This window comes from Neovison vison, chromosome 11, assembly GCF_020171115.1.
Source record: "Neovison vison isolate M4711 chromosome 11, ASM_NN_V1, whole genome shotgun sequence".
In the NCBI taxonomy this organism is placed as follows: Eukaryota; Metazoa; Chordata; class Mammalia; order Carnivora; family Mustelidae; genus Neogale; species Neogale vison.
The window spans coordinates 11598495-11622599 of record NC_058101.1 but is presented as its reverse complement, the minus strand read 5'-3'; the positions used below and the strand labels follow the sequence as shown (position 1 = coordinate 11622599).

The following is a 24105-nucleotide window of genomic DNA, read 5'->3' as shown; positions in this document are numbered from 1 at the left end:
GCAAGTTACTTGCCTTTCCTATGATTCCTTTTCTCATCAGTAACCTGCAATAATAATATAAATTGCAACCAGTTATTGTGAGGATTAAATAATCCAATCCACATAAAGTGCTGTGTAAGATGTGGTTAAGGACTCACCAATTCTCAACTTTCAGAGAATAGAGGATGAAGTATTCTAACGTAGCTAATTATTTCTCAAGTGAATAAACATATCAGTAGATCTCTCAGTACCTGGATCATCTTAAACAAAAAATTGATTTACTATATTCGTCTGCCATAAATTAAAAATAGATTGTGCGATTTTCCTAAATCTACCATCTTTGCTGGCTAGTGTGTATTTATCCGTTTATATTGTTCAGATGATGATAACACAACATACTTCCAGAATTAAAATACCTTAGAGTATTTTCTTAGCCTCTAAGTAGCTGAGCTACTCATTAGCTATAGGAAAGTTTATTAAGCAATTTCCCTATGTTTGAGATGTTAAGTAGTTCAGATGCCCGTTGGCAGTACCTTTAAATACAATTATGTATCTAGGAGAGAAAGGTCAAATTAAGATGAAGAAACTACAGATTCTGTTTCCAAATTCTCCCTCTCCTTCCACAAAATCTTTCCTCTTATTTCCAAAACTGAAATGAGGCATTTATTTCAGCTGCCTCTGACCTGCCCCGTTCTTCAAAATCCTGCTTTCCAAATAAGTGAACTCGTACTATATACTTATCAGTTCTGATTCCTACGTCTAGACATGTGGGAACTCCAAGATCCGCACCATTTTAAAACAGTACTTCCCAAGCTAGCTTTCACTTTTTTAATCACTTCAGGTGAGTTAAAAAAAAAATTTTTGCCTCTCTTCCTGCCCCAGAGATCCTGCTAAATTAGTTTCAGATAAAACCTAAGAATAGGGAGTTTTTTAAAAGCTCTCTGAGTAATTTTAATGTGCATTCAAGTTTGAAAATCACTGTATTAGAGAGCATTCTGCATGTTTCCTCAAAGTTGCTACACAGTGACTGGATCACTATTCCATAAATGAAACTGTGAAACTGGCAATTAAAACTGCCTTGTTTACATAAAGAATATCAACACAGATTATCTTCCTTCACCCTTTCTCTTAACTCCAATAAAAATTCTGATGGGGTGGGGCGCCTGGGTGGCTCACCTGGGTGGCTCACCTGGTTAAGTCCCACTCTTGATTTCGGCTCAGGCCATGATCTCAGGGTCATGGGGAGAAGCCTGGCCTTGAGCCCCACGTCAGGCTCTGCCTGGAGCTCCTTGTAGAGCTCCATGCTGCGGGCGGGGGGCGAGTCTGCTAGAGATTCTCTCTGGCCCACCCCCATGCCTCCACCCCACAAAACATGCCCATGCATGCCGTCTCTCCCCAATAAATATATACATAAATTTTTTTTAAAAAAATACTGACAGAGGTATTTAATAAGGGATATTTCTCTGTGGAAGATCTTTTTCTTGAATTTTCTAATTGTGGCTATCTAAGCTGAGTATCTGAAAAAAGTAAGCTTAAGAAACAGTTTCATTGTTCCAAAGAAGAATCTTCTGCTCAGATATACCTAGAAGTACAGCAGTTATGGATTTTTGACTTTGGAATTCTAGCTTTTGCTCATATTCTCAAGTATATCCACTACTACAGAAGCCACCAGTATAACAGCAGCCACCACCACTTCCACAGAACCCACTACCATAGCCAGCTACCATCACTTCCCCAGAAACTACCACTATAACAGTATCCACCATCCCTGCCACAGAATCCACCATCACCCTACCAGAAGCCACAGGTTTCTCAACTGTACCTGCCTCTTCAGCAATAGAGCCCACCTCCACATCAGCAGCAACAATCACCACAGCATCTGCCACAGCTACCACTGAAATTATCAACCCTCTCCCCACCATATTTCCCAGTACCCCTATCCATATTACAACAAATTTTTAAGTTTCTTGAATAGCCTTTGACTCTCTCCTTCTCCTATTGCTTCCATTAGTGGAATCAGACCAAAATCTCATGGGTAAGAGACCCACGTGATAGTTTGTATAGCCAAACTATCTCCCATGGTAGAGAGCTAAAGAGAGAAGGGGAAACAGCCAACTGAGGAACTTTCAACAAACAGTCCTGGCTCAGCACCCTGAGGTCAAATAGCCAAGGAAAAATGTGAGGGTTCCTGACTTCCTGCATAGAAAGGGAAAGAGATGGCAGCAAAACAAATTACAAAATTTTATCAACTTTTATTGCCTTTTCCCTGGAAATGCACAGATCTATAAGGATAACCAGGTAATAAAGATATAAATAAATTAAAAGGAAAGAAAATTTAAATAGAAAATACATAAATATATCAACATAAATATGAAACAAACATTTTTAAAGCTTTAAAGGTGCTCCCTTGAGTACAGCAGCACAGCCTCTATAAATACAAAATGTGAAATAAACAATGAAAAGATTCATTACAGTATTATTTGTCAAAATAGAAGATCATCCATGTTAGATGTTGTTTAATTTGCATAATACCAGAAATATCACTAATACTAAGGGCATTTTCCTGTATGTTAAACTCTGAAAACTCCATTTGATAGATTCATAGGGAAGATTCCTGATGCTCTGTAAACCTACATACCCACTGTGTTGACCAGGACAATGGGATGGCTGGGTTCCCAGGCAAAGGAGACATGAAGGTCACAGGGAGCAGCCACCTGTGGACATGTTCTTCTCTATCTGCAATATATCCCTGCAGCACTATCCTATTCTGGCCTGTGATGCTGAATTTGTTTCTCCTCTCTTCCGTGAAATTAATGTCTGGCTCTCTTGACACTAATTTGCAAATCTGACTCTGCCGCTTCACGTTTTGGCTTTTCCTGATCAATCAGATTCCAATTTTCTGGTTAGTATTATTGCAATCTGATTTCTGTGTACTGGATCCTGCTTTCTGACCTCAAGTTGTCAAATGGTCCAAACCAAACTTCAATCCTTATTTCATGATTTAATTTGTTTTTTCACCTTGTGCTGTATCTGATGATTGATTTCTTTCTGTAAATCACCAAGCAAGCTAAAGGGAATCTAAAATATGGCACAAACCTATGCAACAAATGTGTTGATGCCGAGAGATCAAGGAGTAGAGCTAAGTCATAATTACTTAATATTCATTCAAGAAAAAAGAATATCAATCTTACTTTAAGGAATAATTAGAGCTTAACACATCATCCACTGGTTTTCACTGGGAAAGTCCTAAAGAATACGAGGACTCAATGTGCGTAGAAACCATACATATAATCTCTGATACATACATCTTACAACTGTGTTTGCTACTTACATGAATGACTAGAGGGAAAATATGGGAATGTAATAAAGTAATAATGTAATAAAGTTACCATATTAAATGCCAGACCACAATTACTCTCACCTTCCAAACATTGTTTTGAATAAAAAATAATGCAGATACCAGATAGACAACTAATCTTGATTTAAGAGTTTAGATTTAAATCTCATCAATATTGTTCAAGGTTGTCAATAAACCATAAAAAAAAAAAAGCTCTGAAAATAAAGTACTGGCCCTTCTACCAGTCGAACATAACTCTACACCAGAGTTCAAGGCTTGTTAAGCTGGGGAGGGTAGATTTCAGCTCTCACCCCTATTTCTGGGCACCTCTGATCAGTGAACTTACACAACCGTATTTGGCAGCCTTGATATTCTCAATATAATACCCAGATGACTGCGGCCATCTCAATTCTGCATTATTGTTTATTTTTGATATTACATACTAAAACTGAGGGAGAGAAATAATATACCTGGGCTCTCTTTTTGTCTCTGAGTGCTCTGAGGAAGAGCAAATATATTCCCTTGGACCCATGCTGATGGAATCACCTGATCTGCAGCTGAGAACACTGCTACAGGCACTCTTCTCCACTGTCCCAAGCTCCAGAATTGGACTCTCAGAGGTCTAGAGAAAAGGAACTAATTCTATCGTTCAACCAACATAAACAATTCCTAAAAGGAAATCCAGTGAAAGATGAAGTAGTCAGGTCCTTCTCTAAAATATGTAGTGATTGACCCAAAGTCTAGAAAAACACACTAACTACACCAAAAGAATAAATATTTTCAAGAGCCAAGAGGCAGAGGACAAATTGAAAGGCTTTCTGTCCCTCAGCTAGAAAATAAGTAAGACTCTGCCATAGCACACAACATAGCACACAACATTCATTAGAATGAGAGATGCTTCTGATAAAATAGAAAGCAGCTTCAGTTGAGCAACAAGATTTTATGAGCCTTGAAGATCAGCGTGCAAAAAGCCTGCTGATCCAGGAACAAGAAAGAAACCATTATAATAATTTCAAACATCTGTCATGTCCCAAAGAATAAAGAATCCTAGGGGAAAAAAAAAAAAAAAAGCCCAATTCTTCCTTGAAACATGGCAGTTCAAAGGTTCCTACCATTCATGGACACAGGTGGTATCAAGTATCTGTGAGGTCAATTGAAAAGGAAGAGATTTAGATATCAAAGGAGTCTTTTACTGCTAAGTACAAATTGTTTCTCTAATCTTCTTCAGATGTGTACTCCTATAGACATTAACTTGGAAACAGAATTAACTTGATGGATTCTTTTTTAATCCCAGAAAACTCTATTGTGAACTTAACATAAAACTTCTCACCTCCCTACATCATCAAGCAATTAGACTATAAAAATATTTATTTATATGAATTTTAACAAATAATTTGTCTCGGTTAAGAAGTACAGAAGATAACACCAACTCAATATGCTAACACGGGAAGTTTCAATACACAGGTTTTGTCAAATTGTAGAGTTCTTTTTGGAAGAAAAAAAACAATTTCAGGTAGATACTCTTCCCTAGAATTGGAAACACATCTTAGACACATGATACCAGTGCAAAAATGAAATACAATAAAGAAAAATGGAAGTAAATGCTGTTTAGCCAAACAGAGTATAAATTCAAGGAAAGGGAGACATACTAGGAGTAATTATCCTGGAGATGGTGGCTTCCTAAGGGCATGAATCTGGGAAGCCTGAACCAGAAGGACTTTAGGAGGAGAGAACCTGATGTGGGGCTCAATCCCACGACCCCAAGATCATGACCCAAGCCAAAGGCAGAGGCTTTAACCCACTGAGCCACCCAGGTGCCCCTAAAAATGGTTTTTTTACGTATTTTAGAATTCATATATTAACGAGTTTTATACATTTTCAAAATAAGTTTAATTCATATAAGGCTTGGATGCTATTCCATCTGAAAGAAATATAAAAGTGTATTTTTGTTATTTTGAAAGAAAAATAGAAGTCATTTATAGCAGAACAGTATTGAGGGCTTGCTCTTTACAAAACTCATACCCTGGTGCTGTGGAGGAGGGTTGCAAATAGGTGTACCCACTTCATAGTAGGAGTTGGAGCCATGTGATAGAACTGAGTAACAGCAGAGGGCTATGGGAGCACATGAGTGAGAGACTGACTTTGGGAATCACTTGGGTAATTATTTAAAAGAGCAATTACAAAGGATCCACTATGAAGAGAATTATAAGATAAACCTCTAATTCAATGAAATCCTGTTGCAAAAAAATGAGATTTATCCTGTGAAATCAATATACACTTGTAATTAGTGCTTAGTACACAAAAGATGCTAAGTAATTGTTGAATAAATAAAAGAATATATAAAAGGGATTTCCAGTTCAAAATTCTTATAAATTTATAATGACTATCTCTTCCAGTCATGCCAGTGAGCAAAACTTTGTTAGTATCATATCCTGAAGTAAATGTGTACCATTTTTAAGGTTTTTTTTTTCATTTTTAAGGTTTTTATTTAATTTCCAGTTAGTTAACATACAGTGTAATACTAGTTTCAGGTGTACAACGTAGTGATTCAGCACTTCCATACATCAACCCATACTCATCACAAGTGCACTCCTTAATCCCCATCACCTGTTTCACCCATGTCCCCACCCACCTCCCCTCTGGTACCATCAGTTTGTTCTCTATGGTTAGAGTCTGTTTCTTGGTTTGTCTATCTCTTTCCTCCTCTGCTCCTTTGTTTTTTCTTAAATTCCACATGAGTGAAATCACATGGCATTTGTCTTTCTCTGAATAACTTATTTCACTCAATATAATACTCTCTAGCTCCATCCATGTCCTTGCAAATGGCAAGATTACATTATTTTTATGGCTGACTAATAGTCCATTTTTTATATATACATGCCACTTCTTTATTCATTAATCAGTTGGCAGACACTTAGTTCCATAGTTCGGCTATTGTAGATAGCGCTCCTATAAACTTCAAGGTGCATGTATCCTTCTGAATTTGTGTTTTTGTGTTCTTTGGGTAAATACCTAGTAGTGCAATTGCTGGATTGGAGGGTAGCTCTATTTTCAACTTTGAAGAACCTCCATTCTGTTTTCCACAGTGGCTACACCAGTTGCATTCCTAACAACAGCATAAGAGGGTTCTCCTTTCTCCACAGCCTCATCAACACCTACTGTTTCATGTGTTGCTGATTTTAGCCATTCTGACAGGTGTGAGATGATATCTCATTGTAGTTTTGCTTTGCATTTCCCTGATGATGAGCAATGTTGGCCATCTTTTTATGTGTCAGCCACCTGGATGTCTTCTTTGGAAAAAGATCTGTTCATGTCTTCTGCCCATTTACTATCTTACTGAAACCTGTTGTCAAATATTATAATTATATAAAGGTAATCATTTTCTTCACAATTAAAGTATTTACAGACATTTGAGCAAATTATTACAGTTAAGATGCCAATCTCAATATTCCTTTATACCTATTAGCTCTAAAATGCACAAATGGAGATACTGAGTATTTCACATCCTACATTAAAAATCTGTGAATATATATTATTAAATATTAAATATACATGTATACCTTATACATACATACCCAAAATTCATTAGTAATATGGATTTAATATTCAAAAGTAATTTTCATGTTGATTTTCCCAAAGTGACTGATACAGAATACTAGTTCTTTTTTTTTTTTCTTCTTCTTTTTTTTTTCAGAATACTAGTTCTGGTTCTATAGTAGCCAGTAGTTGTTAACATAAAAGTAAGTGTCTCTGATCAGAAAAATTAAGGAACTGCTAAGTTAAACACAGTTTAATGGGTTTCTTGACTCAAAACATATTGTAACTTCATATGCCACTATGTAAATTCCTATTTTTAAGAAATAGTACAGATGGACTATGGAATGTCTCAAACTATTGCAAGAAGCATTATTTGTTTTTTCACTTTTGTCCTTTATCATCTAGGATAATATGATACATAATGGACAACTAATACATAATTGAAGGAAGGAAAGGAGGGAGAAGAGGACAGAAGAAAAGCAGTGAGAGAAGTTCCATACACAATCCAATTCCTATTGGCTGTGACACAGCCCTAGTGTTTACTTAACAAAATTCCTGGACACACTGACTCAGAGGAATACCAACCAAACAAAACCAGACAATGATATGTAAGTAAATCAAATTTTTTTTACCTCACAAATTCAATGATACTTAAGAAAGCTGCTAAGAACCTACTGCGTACAGAACACTTTATTAAACAAAGTGAAGAGAAATAACTTAATAACCATATTCCTCAGGACACTTACAGACAAAGTCCCCAATCTCTTCTATCTCACAATGTAATGAAGGAAACAAAAAATAAACACATATACAAATAACTATGTGACTTAAACTACGACCTAAGATAATGAGAAGAGGGGCGCCTAGGTTGCTCAGTCATTAAGCATCTGCCTTCCGCTCAGGGCATGATCCTAGCGTGCTGGGATCAAGCCCCACATCAGGCTCCCTGCTCAGTGGGAAGCCTGCTTCTCCCTCTCTCACTCCCCCTGCTTCTCCCTCTCTCACTCCCCCTGCTTGTGTTCCTTCTCTCACTGTGTCTGTCAAATAAATAAAATCTTTTTTAAAAAAGGAAAATGCAAAGAAAATAGCTTCTTACAGCAATATGGGAGTTAATAGAATACTTTTAAAAGACTGGATTTGAAACCAAATAGGACCACAAATATTGATGTGTTTGATAAGGACCGAGAAAATCCCCACCAGCAGCAGGTTCTGGATAAAGACCGCTGGGTCTGTGGTTGTCTTTGTCTTTTTTTGACTGTTGTGTTGTTCGTTGTGCTTAAAGGAATGGGGCAAGCAGAGAGTAAGGGGACTCTGACTTTCGTCTCTCCGTTCCTCATAATAGATGTGAGGCTTCTCCCTCTCTCATTTCATGTGTTAAGGGTGGTAACTGGAGTCAACTGGGGTTAGTCTAACTCAGGACAGAGACTTTAAGGAATATTCCCAAGCAGCTGCCAAAACTCCCTTTGTTTCGGGGAATTCCTTGCCTTCTCTGGCCTGGCGTGGACTGCCTAGCCCCTCCCCCTCCCCCTTGCATGGCGTCTGAAGTGGAATGGGCCCAGGTGGAACATGAAATCTGTTAGCAAAGAGATGACTGAACTGATGGCTAATTGTCTCAGGGTTTTAATGGGTAATTGTTCAAGTGGCTTTCAGAGTCTTTGGCAACCTGAAGCTTTGAAGTTTTGCTTGGATGACAAATGGGATGAAGTGTTAGGGCGCTGATTGCTGGAACTGGGTTTGTGCTTTTGAAATCTGTTGGTAAACATGTTTTGTGCTTAACTGCTGTTGCAACAGTTCGCAATTGGTTAATATTTAGTCTTCACTAGAGATTGAGATGTTTCTACGAAAATGTAAATGGTTTTCTCTTTGCCCACCCAGAATCGTAAATGAGATCTCTTTGACTCATAAGGCTTTTCCCTGATATGCTAAGTTACTCAGGAAGTACTGCTAAATCAATGATAAACTTTGGGTTACATTTGGGTAAATGCTGTAACTATTCCAGAGGTTCTATACATTTCCTAAAGTTTTAATGTTTTGATAAGGATCATCATTTGATATTTAATCATATCTATTCTGAGTTTTGTCATTTGTAATTGTTTTAATTCTCTTGTAAGATGAATTCTGCCTTAAAGGAAATCCATATGGAAGACTTTTAGAACAAATACAGGTTTTAATATGTTGAAATCCTGGAACTGAAATGGGTAAGAATTTCCAGAAGTAAAAGCTGCACTAGGACGAAACCAGAGTTAGTACGGTGACTCAAGGTAAGAAGGAGTCTCCAGGAGCTTTCCTAGAAAGGCTTCTTGAAGCCTATAAAATGTATAGCCCGATCGACCCTGAGGCACCCGAAAATCAGGGGGCAGTGAATCTTGCTTTTGCCAGCCAGCCCCAGATATAGGGAGGAAACATCAGAAAACTGAAGGATTTGAAGGGAAGACTCTGAGTTGGTGGGAATAATAGAAAAGGTGTTTAACAACAGGGATGCAGAGGAGGATGAAAAAGCAGATAAAAAGCTGGTTAAGGTTTTGGCATTACATGAGGCAGGTAGGGGATGATAAATGGAAGGAAAAGCCTAACCACAGAGAAGGCAGGCGGGAAGACTTAGATTCAGATCAGTGCACTTATTGTAAGGAAAAAGGACACTGGGTCAGGGAATGCCTCAAAAGCAAGATGGCAATGCTGGCCACCAGAGTAAAAACTGAAGTTGAGGGGAAATCAGTTTGGTGGACACGGGAACCCAAATTTCATCATTACTTAAACCTATGGGAAACCTCTTGGAGAGGAAGTCTGGGTACAAGGAGCAAATGGCAGAGAGAAACATAAATGGACAACAGAAAGGACTTTAAATTTGGCCTCGGGAATAGTTAAACATCGATTTTTGGTCCTCTCTAATGCCCCATATAACTTGATGGGAAAGATCTCCTCCACAAGTTACGAGCTGACATTCAGTTCTCTGAAGGAGACCGGACTGCAACCTTGAGACAACTCACTGTGCAGGTGCTTAAGGTAGCAGTAGATGAATACCTCCTTTACAAGCCAGTCTGAAAACCAGAGGAGACAAAGTGGGGGAGCCTTCTCTAAATCCTACAGGTCGAGTTTCCCAAGGTCTGGGCAGAAGGGAAGCCCCCTGGCCTGGCCAGGGGACAACCTCCAGTGGTGGTACAATTAAAGGCAATGGCTACGGCTCTTCACGTTCGATAGTACCCCCTTCCCTGGGAAGCAAAGGAAGGTAACAGAAAACACATTAACCGCCTCCAAGGAGACGGGATCCTAGTTCCTTGCATATCTCCATGGAACACACCTTTGCTGCCTGTCAAAAAGGCCAAGACTGGGGAGTACCAACCCATTCAGGACTTGCGGGAAGTTAATAAATGGGTTGAAGATATCCACCCGATGGTGCCTAACCCCTATACCCTTCTCTCCCTCTTGGGCCCCAAAAGAACTGTGTATACCGTCTTAGATCTCAAGGATGCATTTTTCTGCATATCTTTAGCAAGGGAATCTCAGCCCCTTTTTGCTTTTGAGTGGTACGACCCACAGGAAGGTTCCAAGGCCAGCTCACCTGGACCAGACCTCCCCAAGGATTCAAGAATTCACCCACCATTTTTGACGAGGCCCTACATGAGGATTTGCGTGAGTACAGAACCTCCAACCCAGGAGTCACTCTGTTACAGTATGTTGATGACTTGTTAATAGCCAATGAGGACTATGAGTCATGTTTGTTGGGGGGACAAGACCTCTCTTACAGACTCTGCAGGAAAAAGGGTATCGGGTGTCTGCGAAGAAAGCACAGCTCTGTCAGAGCCATGCCACTTATCTAGGCTTTGATCTCCATGAGGGAGTGCGTTCACTGAGTCCAGGAAAAAGGTGATCACCCGATACCCCCGCCCCACCACATCCCGACAAGTGAGGGAGTTTCTCGGGACGGTGGGCTACTGTAGGCTGTGGGTACCACGGTTTGTGAAGATTGCCCAATCTCTCTATGAACTGGCAAAAGGGAGGCTCACTATGGTAGAGTGGACAGCTGAGGCAGAAGGAGCATCTCGGGAATTATAAACAGTCTTACTGAGTGCCCCAGCATTGGCCATCCCAGATGTTACCAAGCCCTTCTACTTGTATGTGGATGAAAAAGCAGGTGTGGCCAAAGGAGTTTTGACTCAGACTCTGGGGCCTTGGCAAAGGCCAGTAGCCTATCTCAGCAAAAAACTAGATCCAGTAGCAGCTGGGTTCCCCTCTTGCCTCTGCATAATTGCTGCCACGGCCCTCCTGGTCAAGGATGCAAGTAAATTGAATTTGGGCCAAAATCTCATCCTGACGACCACCCACACTATCAAGGACCTTCTCCAGACTCCACCAGACCAATGGATGACAAATGCCTGAGTGACGGGGTATCAGGCCCTCCCTCCTCCTCAACGAACCAAGAGTGACCTTCCGGCCCCCCGCGTTGCTAAATCCAGCCACGCTGCTGCTGGAGGAGCTGGCTGACCACCCACACAACTGCAGGGAGGTCCTAACCCAAGTCGCAGGAATAAGACCGGATCTCAGAGACATTCCCCTCCCAGATGCCGAGATGACTCTGTTCAGAAATGGGAGTAGCTACAGGGTCAATAGAAAGAGGTATGCAGGGGCTGCGGTGGTTTCTCCTGAGCAGGAACTCTGGACAGGAGCCCTGCCACATGGAACTTTGACACAAAAAGTGGAACTGATTGCACTCACTAAGGCACTGCAGATGGCCAAAGGTAAAACCGCCAACATCTATACGGACAGCAGGTATGCCTTTGCTATTCTCCATATACATGGGGCTATTTATAAAGAAAGGGGCCTATTAACAGCAGAAGGAAAAGGAATTAAAAATAGAGGAGAAATACTGGCTCTCCTCCAGACTATCTGGGACCCAAAAGAGGTGGCCGTTATGCATTGCCTGGGACACCAAAAGGGGACTGATCTGATTTCAAAAGGAAACCACTTAGCAGATCAAGCCACAAAGCAAGCAGCCCGAGAAGCAGTACAAGAACTGGTTATACTCCCGGCTCCAGCCCTACCAGAAAAACCAAACTATTCAGAAGAAGATTTTAAGTATTTACAAAAATGGGTTAAATTGGACTATGAAGGGGACTGGACTAAGACTAAAGCAGGAAAAATAATTCTTCCTCGAAGATAAGAAGTTAGTTGACCAGATACATCAGGGTACTCATTGGGGGATACGTAAACTCAAGGAGCTTATAGGCAAGCAGTTCAGGTTTCTAAATTAGGGCATATGGTTCGGGATATAGTGGACAGATGTGCTCAATGCCAGGCAGTTAATGTGGGAAGAACTAAAATGGGAAGAGGGAAAAGAGAAAGAGGTAAGGAACCAGGAATTTATTGGGAAATAAATTTTACAGAAATAAAACCCAGAAAATATGGGCACAAGTATATGTTAGTTTTTGTAGATACCTTTTCAGACTGGGTAGAGGCTTTTTCTGCCAAACATGAGATGGCAGGAGTGGTAGCCAAAAAGCTACTAGAAAAAATAATTCCTAGGTTTGGGCTGCCTCTGGGGATCGAGTCAGACAATGGCCCTGCATTTGTGAGTTCAGTCTCACAGGCATGGGCAGGGCCTACTTTAGACCAAAACAAGAAGAAGATTGATGACCTTAAAAAGGAAAATAGGGATCTTAAAAAAAACATAGCTAGTCGAGAGGAGAAGATCAGGGAAGCAAAGAAGCAAGCAGAAATGAAGAGAGAACATAAGCTTTTCCTTGCTGAAGTACATAAATTGAAAGAGAACATCAAAAAGGTGGAAGAGATTAATGAAAATCTGAAGGACACCCGTCATTGTAAACAGGCTCTCTTACAAGCTAATAGAGAAAAGAGTATCAAGAATGTGGAAGTGGCCCAAGATGAACTGGGGGATGAAGAGCTGAGAGCCTTGACAAGGCCATGGGGACTAACTGGAAGCTACATTGTGCATACCGGCCCCAGAGTTCCAGGCAAGTGGAGAGAATGAACCAGATTCCTTTATAAAGAGACCCTGACAAAACTAATTCTGGAGACGGGTGGTGGATGGGTGGATCTCCTTCCTTTCGCCCTCCTCAGGGCACGATGTACACCCTATTTAAACAAGGTGACCCCATTTGAAATCATGTTCGGGAGACCCCCCCCCACCACCACTCTGTCCTCGGCTACAAAAGGTTGCCCTAGCAGAAATAACTAATCAGTCTGTACTCCAGTCACTGCAGGCATTACAGTCTTTAAAAAAAGTCCATGCAGGGATCCGGACTGCCCACACTGGGACGGAGACAGAGGTGGAACCACATCCTTACCAACCCGGGGACTTGGTTTGGATACATTGCTATCAAGTGGGGAACTTGGAGCCCCACTGGAAGGGACCGTTTACTGTCCCCCTGACCACCCCCATGGCAGTAGAAGTAGAAGGCATCAGGGCCTGGATTCACATGGGTCACGTCAAATGAGCCGAGGACAAGGACGCCCCCCAGAGATGGAAGCTGCAGCCAATGGACCCTGCTGACCGTGGACTAAAGCTAAGACTAAAAAAACTGTGAGTTTATCGTTGCTCCTATTGTTACCTGTTCATGTAAAGTATAGGTGGGACACTAGATGAATGGAATTAGGAAAAATGGAAAAGGTTATACAAAGTGGTGAATGGCTAACTCATCAGCCGACTGTACACTACTGTTACTTTTTGGCCCCTGCATTATAAGTGCCCTAATGTCATTTGTACCAAAGAAAATTAGAGCGATAAAAATGTTAGTTTTACGTGCTCAATATAACCCCTTACAACAGGAGAACATACAACTGGCTGAAAAGTCAAGGATTTGACTGATTTCCAGGGAAAAGGGGGAAATGTGAGGGCCTGTATGAGGGCCTGGTTAGCCAGAGGAACTTACTTGCAAACCCTGGATATAGGGGCAGGCCAGGCCCGACGGAGACATCCAACCAGTGGGGTGCACATATATTTACTATGGTGTGTTGCAATCTCATTGGCCACCTGTGTGTGGCCAGCTCAACCACCTCTATAACGGTTAGTCTATGAGGCTGGGGATGGGGGGTGGGGGAGGAGGAGGAGGAGTAGCCGTTGGGAGTAGCAGTGGTAGTCACTGAGTGATAGTCGTTGGGAGCAGCATCTTCGGGGTTGTCGTCCTTGTCATCACTGCCTCTTCGTCGTCAGGAGCGGCCTCATCCTGGGAGCAGCCTCGTCGTGAGCAGCATCATGGGACGCAGAGTCTGTGTTGTTGGGGTTATCGTCCTCACCGTCGTCGCCTCTTCGTTGTAGGGATCGGCCTCGTCGGGAAGCAGCCTCGTCGGGGTCGTCATCGTCGCCTCTTCTTAAGAGACAGCCCCCACCTTCAGTTTGATTTTTGATGCTTGGTGAAAAATAAAGCTTTGCTTGACTTTCACTTTGCATCAGTCTCGTTCCTTTGATCATGGACCCTAACAGACTGAAAGCATCAGGCCAATCAAAACTTCATGAAGTCACAGCCAAAAATAAAAGATCCAATCAAATAAAATCACAAGTTTCACAGCAAGCTAACCAGAGAAGCTTTTTAAATAATGCCCAACTAAAACATCCAGCCATCCAAAATCTAAGAACTCAGTGTTCAAAAGAACTGCAAGCAATCCAAACCACATTCAACTTAAACTGGTAGAAGAAGTAGACCAAACCAAATCAAGCCAACAGAAAACCTGTGGCCAAATTTCATTCAAAAATCCTAAAGTAGGGGCACCTGGAGTGCTCAGTTGGTTGTCAGACTCTTTTTTTAAACATTTTTTAATTTCTTTTTAATTTCTTTTCTGTGTTCCAGAATTCATTGTTTGTGCACCACACCCAGTGCTCCATGCAATACGTGCCCTCCGTAACCCACCACCAAGCTCACCCAACCTCCCACCTCCCACCCCTCCAAAACTCTCAGATTATTTTTCAGAGTCCACAGTCTCTCATGGATGGTCTCCCCCTCCAATTTCTCCCTCTTGATCTCAGCTTGGGGATCCATCTCAGAGTCATGAGTTCAGGCCCTGCACTGGGCTGCTAGCTGGGTGTGGAGCCTACTTAAAAATCCTTATTTTAAAAGAATCATAAAGTAAAAACACAGTCACACAAAAACTGCCAAGAAATGAACTAGTCAAAGAAAACAGGTCAATCTGACCAAACACAAACAACCGAGATGCTCAAAACTGAAGCCAAATACATGGGCCCAACAAAAAAACCAAGCCACCAAAACAGACCTCTCCCACCATGCTCTCGGCATTCCTATTCTGGGCAGCCAAAACCTCAGCCAAAGGTGCCTTCACTCTGACATCCTACTGGACAAAAAAAGAAGAAAGAAAGAAAAGAAAATTCTGTCCACTGTATATTTGTCCACAGAAACCTATGCAATGACCTGGTACACAAAAATATCATCAAAGCTGACCCAGTAAGAAAATCCAAACCTCACCTAGACCTTGCTCACATCACTATTTCCATGCATAAATGCCCCATCCACTTACTCACTTCAACCTAGGAAATTACCATTAAATCCAACAACTTTTAAACATGCTTTTCACCATTATGAAATCTGTGACAAATCCTCTACTGTTATCAAAACAGTGGCACTTCCTACCAAGTCGTCCACTATCACTAAATCTAAGGGCCATCCCCACTGAAACGACCACCACTACACTCCAACCAACACTTACCAACAAGAATATGAGTGCTGCCATCAACTTCACTGCCATCATCAATCCACTGGCTGATGCCACCCAATCTGTCACCATATCCACAAATGCCATTATGACCACAAAATGTGTCATTACCACCAAAACCTGGGGGATTGCAATCAGCACGCCTGCTGCTTCTACCTTGGAAGGTATCACGTTTGAAGCTTCAATATTTAATGATTTATCTAAATATGAACCTATTGGCCATATAGTGGATGGTACCACTTTATCAGGTGTCTTCACAACACATATGAAGACCGCTACCATTAGCATATATGAAACCAAATTTTATGCCACTACCACATTTATTACCACATCATTTGCCACTACATCAGGTGAAACTTCCAGTTCTTCAACTTCAGCTCCCTTTATTTCAGCAACATCTGAATCTGAAGGCACACCTGTTGCTACTATCACTACTGTAACTACCACCACACGTGATACAGCACTTCTTACCAGCATACACGCCGCCATATCCAACTTACTTGCCGCAACAGTTGTTACCACTAACAATTTTTTTCACTTGAAAAAACTGAAGTCACTAATTCCACCTCTGCCACACTATAGTCACTGCCATTGACACACCACCACCTGGGACCACTATCAAATCTTCCAAAGCAGCTGAAACTCCCACCCTAACTGACTCAACCTCTCTAGATACTTTCACATCTGATACCATCAAAACAGCTAACACCACGTCTGATGGCAAACTTACTTCAATGACTACACTTGATTTTGTATCAATGGTCATTTTTTAACTTCTTATAATCACCATGATTTCCATCCCTATGTCTGATTACTCTATAATAATCTTTGTTTCTATGACATCAGCTCACACAACTTTGCTTTTATACTTAGTATGTAAATATAAATATATTTTTATATATCTATATATTTATAAATATACTTAATATGTAAATATAAAATAATGATTTTGGATATATATACACATTAAATATGTACAGATGTTATAGATATATATATAGGTATATATAAATATTCATATAAATATTGAGTAGATTTGCCCATATCATATACATATTCACAGGTGTTGTGCATGTACCATTTTACGACTGAACAAGAGGGAAAAAAGCATGATATCTCTGAATTCAGCTTTCATATTCTTAGACTTAATATTAGCTGTCAAATAGGGTCAGGTGGAAGGAGAGGAGGGGAGGACCTAGTGACTATTTACATGACTAGGTGATTAAAAACCAAAGATGGATGAAGATCTCAGCAAACACCTACATAAACAACTCAGAGGGTCAGAAGTCTTCCCCAGTATTCATCAGAAAAGAGGCACAACATCTGAGAAAAGTACAAGAGAAAAAGTGTTAGTTGTGTTAAGTTTGTGCCACCATTCCTGTGGAACTGAATTATTTCAATAATAATAATATTACAAAACTGAGTATTTGTGTCCCCCCCCCAATCCATTTGTTGAAATCCTACCCCCAAAATGATGGTATTAGGAAGTAAGGCCTTTGGAGAGGTGATTAGGCCATGGGATTCATGAAAGAGAGTCCTAAGAGTTCCTTCACCCAACCCACCTTGTGAGGACACAGCGAGAAAACAGCCATCTATGAACCAGGAAGCAGGCCCTTGCCAGTAACCAAATCGCCAGTGCCTTGATCTTGAACTCCCCAACCTCCAGAACTGTAAGAAATAAACTTCTTTTGTTTATAAGTCACTCTGGCTATGGATTTTGTTATAGTAACCCAAACAGACTAAGAGAAACAATAATAACTTTGCTGCTTGTAAACTAGGAATATAAAATGATGCACAAATGAAACCTCTAAACTTTAATACTTAGGTTCTTCCTGAAAAAAATTACTTGAAGATTTTCTCCATCCAAAAGAAAAATAAATAGATAGATACAGGATACCAGAAACATGAGTGGACAAGAGAAAGAGTTAAATATAAGTTAATTCTAAATGATTAATAATTATTGATGTATAAGAATAACTCATAACAATCCAGGAATAAAACCTCAATTTCCATCAAAACAGAATTTTCCATTAAAGGAAAGATCAAGTGAGAATCCAAAAAGGAAATCTTGTGTATCCATATGGAAAATATACTTGATGATAAACTCTAGTATTTAATAGAAAACGTAAGCTTAAACATGCTTATTAAAAATGTTAAGGTTAGTCAGCTTTAACTATAAATATAGCTTGCAATTTTACAAGTTCATGGAGGAAACAGAATAAACCAAGAGACTATTGTAAGGGTGGGGCAGACCGAGTGGAGTCATCCAATCAGTAAGCCGTATGTATATCCACTGGGAAAATTGGAATTCAATTGGCCACCTGTGTAGGGGCGGGGCTTAGCCACCCCCATAAAGGTTACTCTGCCAGGCTGTCAAAGCGGGGCTGCTGCAGGAGAGCGGTGAAGTCGGCGGAGAGCGGTGAAATCGGCGGAGAGCAGTGAAGTCCGCGGAGAGCGGTGAAGTCGGCGAAGAGCGGTGAAGTCGGCGAAGAGCGGTGAAGTCGGCGGAGAGCGGTGAAGTCGGCGGAGAGCGGTGAAGTCGGCGGAGAGCGGTGAAGTCGGCGGAGAGCGGTGAAGTCGGCGGAGAGCGGTGAAGTCGGCGGAGAGCGGTGAAGTCGGCGGAGAGCGGTGAAGTCGGCGGAGAGCGGTGAAGTGGAGCGGAGAGCGGTGGAAGTCACAGGAGAGCAGGGGAGTCAACGGTGTATAGAAGAGCTGTAACAGCTCTTGTAAGAGCTATAACCGCATTTGGCGGTCCAGCCTCCGGCGGCGGCCCTGAGCGCTGCCACCTGCAGCCTCCAGCCTCCGGCGGCGGCCCCGAGCGCCACCGCCTGCAGCCTCCAGCTTCCGGCGGCGGCCCAGCAGTCCAGTTGTCAGCGGTCCCTCGACGCCTGTGGTCCTGAGACATCTGCGGTCCAGTTGTCAGCGGTCCCTCGACGCCTGTGGTCCTGAGACATCTGCGGTCCAGTTGTCAGCGGTCCCTGAGATGCCAGCGGCCCTGCCCTGCACTCCAGGACCCTCAGCAGTGACACAGTGAGAAACAACCTAGATGTCAGCAACCTCGTTGGGAGTAGGCTCGCCGGGGTCAAAGTTGTCATCTTTTATAAAAGAAAGCCCTGACCGGTCAGTGTGATTCATGATGCTTGGCGCGAAATAAAGCTTTGCTTGACCTTCGCTTTGTATCAGTCTCGTTCCTTTGATCACGGACCCTAACATTTGGGGGCTCGTCCAGGATCAAACGACGAGAACTGAGCCAGCATCAGAATTTTTAGGGAAAGCCTCCAGAGGTATTGGGTTTCGAAGTATTGGGTTTCGAGGTATTGGGTTTCGAGGTATTGGGTTTCGAGGTATTGGGTTTCGAGGTACTGGGTTTCGAGGTACTGGGTTTCGAGGTACTGGGTTTCGAGGTACTGGGTTTCGAGGTACTGGGTTTCGAGGTATTGGGTTTCGAAGTATTGGGTTTCGAGGTATTGGGTTTCAAGGTATTGCGTTTCGAGGTATTGGGATCTGGGGTATTGGGATCCTATCCGTCTGTCTGGTTGGAGCTCCAGGGTATAGCCCACCGGGGAGAAGCTGGACGCAGCCATGCTCCCCAGGGCTGGAGTGGATGCGGGGACGCCCCATCCCTCTGCTGATAGATCGACAGGGGGTTCGAGTCCCCCTGCGCGGTCGGGGGGTATGATTCCCCTGCCACCCCTTAGGCAGTTGAGGGGTTCGAGTCCCCTTAGGCGGTTGGAAGATGAAAATAGCCGCCATAAGTGGCAAATTTTGGGTAAGAATCGCTGGGTCTGCAGTTGTCTTTGTCTGGTTCTTTTGTTATCTATTGTGTGGTGTGTTGTGGACAAAAAAAGCCCCCCCCAGCATCAGGCTCTGGATAAGGATCACTGGGTCTATGTTTGTTTTTGTCTTGTTCTTTTGTTGTTGTCTGTTGTGCTGTTTGTTGTATTTGGAGAAATGGGACAAACAGAGAATAAGGGGCCTGTGACACCCCTAGGTCTTGTTCTTGAACATTTCAAAGATTTTCAAGGTAAAGCCACTCAGTCAGGTGATATGGTTTATCCAGGAAAACTAAAAACACTCTGTCAATTAGAATGGCCCAATTTCTCCACAGGGTGGCCACCGGAAGGAACGTTTGCCTTGACTCAGATATATTCTACCCTGAGTGAGGTCTTGGATCTACATCGAGACCAAGTACCATATATTGTGGCCTGGCGATACCTGATAGAAGAGCCGCCGTCATGGCTCAAGTCCCATCTTCCACCCGCTAATGAAATTATTTCTCTCCCTCTAAGGCAGGTTGGAGCACCAAAACCAGAACAAACAGATGAGGGGGATTCAGGGAAGGAGACCGTTCTACCTCCATCAGATATGGAGGATGCGGAATTTACCCCCCTTTATTTGTCTTCTAAATCTGACTCTCGGTCCCAAAATGTCTTTACAAGTCCAACTCATACACGGTCGGGGTCCACCTATGGGATCACCATGCGGCAAGACTGCCCTGATCCTTCCCCTTTCCCCTATCCTCCTCAGCCTTCCTCCACCTCACCGGTACGGTCTGTGCCAATGCTGCCCCTTCGTGAGGTTGCTCTACCAAAGGGGAGAGGGCGGCCTTACTTAAGCTATATCCCTTTCTCCTCTTCTGACATCTATAACTGGAAAACCCAACACAAATCCTTTTCTGATCACCCTCAGGATTTAATTAGCCTCTTGGAAACTGTCTTTCTTACTCATCAACCCACCTGGGTAGATGTTCAACAGCTCCTTATGGCTCTCTTTAATGGGGAAGAACGGGATCGCATCATGCGATCATCATGCGAGAAACCCTCCACTACCTCCTCCTTTGTACAGAATGGGTATGACCACAAGGCATCAGTAGCCCAAGAAGGCCGGGGGCCAATGTAACTATGAACGAGAGAGATATGGTAGCTAACCAAGCCTGGACAAATTAAGGTAACAGTAGGGTATGAGAAAGTTCAGCTTCCTCCAGCAAGGGGAGGACAGTTCCATGTTATACAGGGTGTCGCGTACACTCATCTGAGAATATCGGGTAAGAACCTTATGGTTGTCTACGGCCATACCACCCTGAAGGCGCCAGATCTCGTCTGATCTTGGAAGCTAAGAAGGGTCGGGCCTGGTTAGTACTTGGATGGAAGACTGCCAGGGAATACCGGTTGCTTTTGCTTTGATCTCCAAGAGGGAATTTCTTGGGACGGTGGGCTACTGCAGGCTGTGGATGCTACCTTCACGGAGATGGCACAACCTCTCTACGAACTGGCTAAGGGAGGACTCACTATGGTAGAGTGTGGACAGCTGGGGCAGAAGGAGCATTTCGGGAATTACAAAGAGCCTTACTGTGTGCCCCAGCATTGGTCATCCCAGATGTTACCAAGCCCTTCCACTTGTATGTGGATGAAAAGGCAGGGCTGACTAAAGAAGTTTTGACTCAGACTCTAGGGCATGGTGAAGGCCAGTGGTCTATCTTAGCAAGAAACTAGACCCAGTAGCAGCGGGGTTCCCCCTTTGCTTCTGCATAATTGCTGCCATGGCTCTCCTGGTCAAGGATGCCCTCCAGAAATGGGAAATGCAGCCAAAAGACCCTGCTGACCATGGACTGAAACTAAGACTAAAGAAACTGTGAGTGTATTGTTGCTATACTAAAGAAATGACAAAATATTTACCTTATATGCTTGAAATAACATAGAACAAGCTGAAAAGTCAAGGATTTGACTAATCTCCAAAGGAAAGGGGGGAATGTAAGGGTGGGGCAGACTGAGTGGAGTCATCCAATCAGTAAGCCGTATGTATATCCACTGGGAAAATTGGAATTCAATTGGCCACCTGTGTAGGGGCGGGGCTTAACCACCCCCATAAAGGTTACTCTGCCAGGCTGTCAAAGCGGGGCTGCTGCAGGAGAGCCGGGGCTGCTGCAGGAGAGCGGTGAAGTCGGCGGAGAGCGGTGAAGTCGGCGGAAAGCGGTGAAGTCGGCGGAGAGCGGTGAAGTGGAGCGGAGAGCGGTGGAAGTCGCAGGAGAGCAGGGGAGTCAACGGTGTATAGAAGAGCTGTAACAGCTCTTGTAAGAGCTATAACCGCGTTTGGCGGTCCAGCCTCTGGCGGCGGCCCAGCAGTCCAGTTGTCAGCGGTCCCTCGACGCCTGCGGTCCTGAGAATCTGCGGTCCAGTTGTCAGCGGTCCCTCGACGCCTGCGGTCCTGAGACATCTGCGGTCCAGTTGTCAGCGGTCCTGCCCCGCACTCCAGGACCCTCAGCAGTGACACAGTGAGAAACAACCTAGATGTCAGCAACCTCGTTGGGAGTAGGCTCGCCGGGGTCAAAGTTGTCATCTTTTATAAAAGAAAGCCCTGACTGGTCAGTGTGATTCATGATGCTTGGCGCGAAATAAAGCTTTGCTTGACCTTCGCTTTGTATCAGTCTCGTTCCTTTGATCACGGACCCTAACAACTATAACTAATACAACCAAATTAATGAGTTTTTAAAAATTAAGGTATATATAAAACATAAAGTTTAAGTCAGGTATAACTAATCACAACAAATATAAATATATTCCATTTCCCTACTTAAAATAGGTAATTTCATAGTTTTCAAAAATATTAATAAAAAGTTGATCCATGTATGTGTTCTTTCCAAGATTCACAATCCTAAACAAAGTAACACTGAAAGGATGAAAATTAGGGAATAGAAAATTCTTATGTGAGGCTGTTAGAGTGACTAAAAGAATTCTGAGAACAGAGAAAGACAAATACTATATATCACTAATTGTGGAATAGAAGAAAACTGAAGAGGGATGCCTGGGTGGCTCAGCTGGTTAAGCAACTGCCTTTGCCTTGGGTCATGAGCCCAGGGCCCTGGGATTGAGTCCTACATTGGGCTCCTTGCTCGGTGGGGGAGCCTGCTACTCTCTGACAAATAAATAAATAAAATCTTAAAAGAAAAAAAGCTGAACACAGAAACAACAGAATAGTGATTACCATAGGCTGGGAGAAATGTGGATATGTTGGTCAGAGTACAAACTTCCAATTAAAAGATAAATAACTTCTGGGGATCTAATGCACTGTAATTATAGTTAACAATAATGTATTATATACTAAAAACTGCTAAAAGAGTAGATCTTAAATGTTCTCACCACGAAAAAGTAATTATGAAATGTGATGGAAGTAATAACCAACACTACAGTAGTACTCATACTGATACATAAATGTATCAAATCAACACATGGCACACCTTAAATATATACTGTGGTTATATTATATCTCAATAAAGCTGGAAAAAAATAAAGTGTGTTTCCTTCACATAAAAAGAAATTTTTTTGAGAAAAGAGAACTCAAAGTTAAATTCATTCAATAAAACATAAAGGGTTATTTTATAATGATAAAACTCACAATCTATCTAAAAATATATTAGCATGAACTTCTAAATACCTAACATAAATATAAAAAATTATACAAATAAAGAAATTAACCAATCCAGAGCTATGGAGAGTATTTAAGACAACTTAGAAATTATCAGATTGGGGCGCCTGGGTGGCTCAGTGGGTTAAAGCCTCTGCCTTCGGCTCAGGTAATGATCCCAGAGTCCTGGGATCAAGCCCCGCATCCGGCTCTCTGCTCAGCAGGGAGCCTGCTTCCTCCTCCCTCTCTCTCTGCCTGCCTCTCTGCCTACTTGTGATCTCTATCTGTCAAATAAAATAAATAAAATCTTTAAAAAAAAAAGAAATTATCAGATCAAGTAGACAAAAAGAGGAAAGAAAACAGGTTGAATACACTTGCAAAAAGTTTGAAATTATGGATTTGTACTTTGCAGACTACACTGAAAAAGACTGAAAATCCCACTGAGCTATTTACTGCAAGGTACAAATTATTTTTCTAACCCCCTGAGATCAACATTCTTACAGATACTGCAACTCTGACGATAACAACATTATGTACAATTAACTGTCTGAAAGTCCTCTTTAGAAAGATGAGTGCCCCAGTTACCCCACACAAAATATCTATACAACTTCATAAGCCAATTATAGTACATGCTCTCTCATTTACTTCATTTGTGTTTTGGTTAACTGAGAAATATAACATATTTGAAACACTGAAAATACATAACTCCTTTGCTAACTATATATACTGCTATAAGCTGGGGTTGCAGGTACCAGAATATAATGCCTTCAAAACATGGAGACTAATGCCTAGGTTTCTGAACCCAGCAGGGCCCCCTTAAAAAAATATATCATACACAGACCCTGTGCCTAAGTTTAAAAATCTACAGAAAGAGACACAACACAGCAGGGAAACAAAAGAGAGGGAGAGAATATGACATCATGCAATCTTTAATAGCTAAATAAGAAAGACCAATAAAAGGATATCATGACCATGACTGTCCTCAGGGGGACATGTAGATTCAAGAGGCTTGATCTGAGAAAATGAAGTCACGTATCTGGAAGGCTGACACTAAAGGGTAAATTATCTCTAACAGTAAAACTATAAACATAATTCAATTAGCATTTTATTTCAAGTTTAGCTTTAGATTTTGAAATTAAAATTAGCTATGATGAAAGAATGTAATCATTTCT

At 42.1% G+C, this 24105-nt stretch overlaps 1 pseudogene; it reads left to right on the top strand.

Moving 5' to 3' along the window:
- Nucleotides 1-20593: 20593 nt before the first annotated feature.
- On the top strand, nt 20594-20712 carry LOC122890827 (annotated as a pseudogene).
- Nucleotides 20713-24105: the final 3393 nt, after the last annotated feature.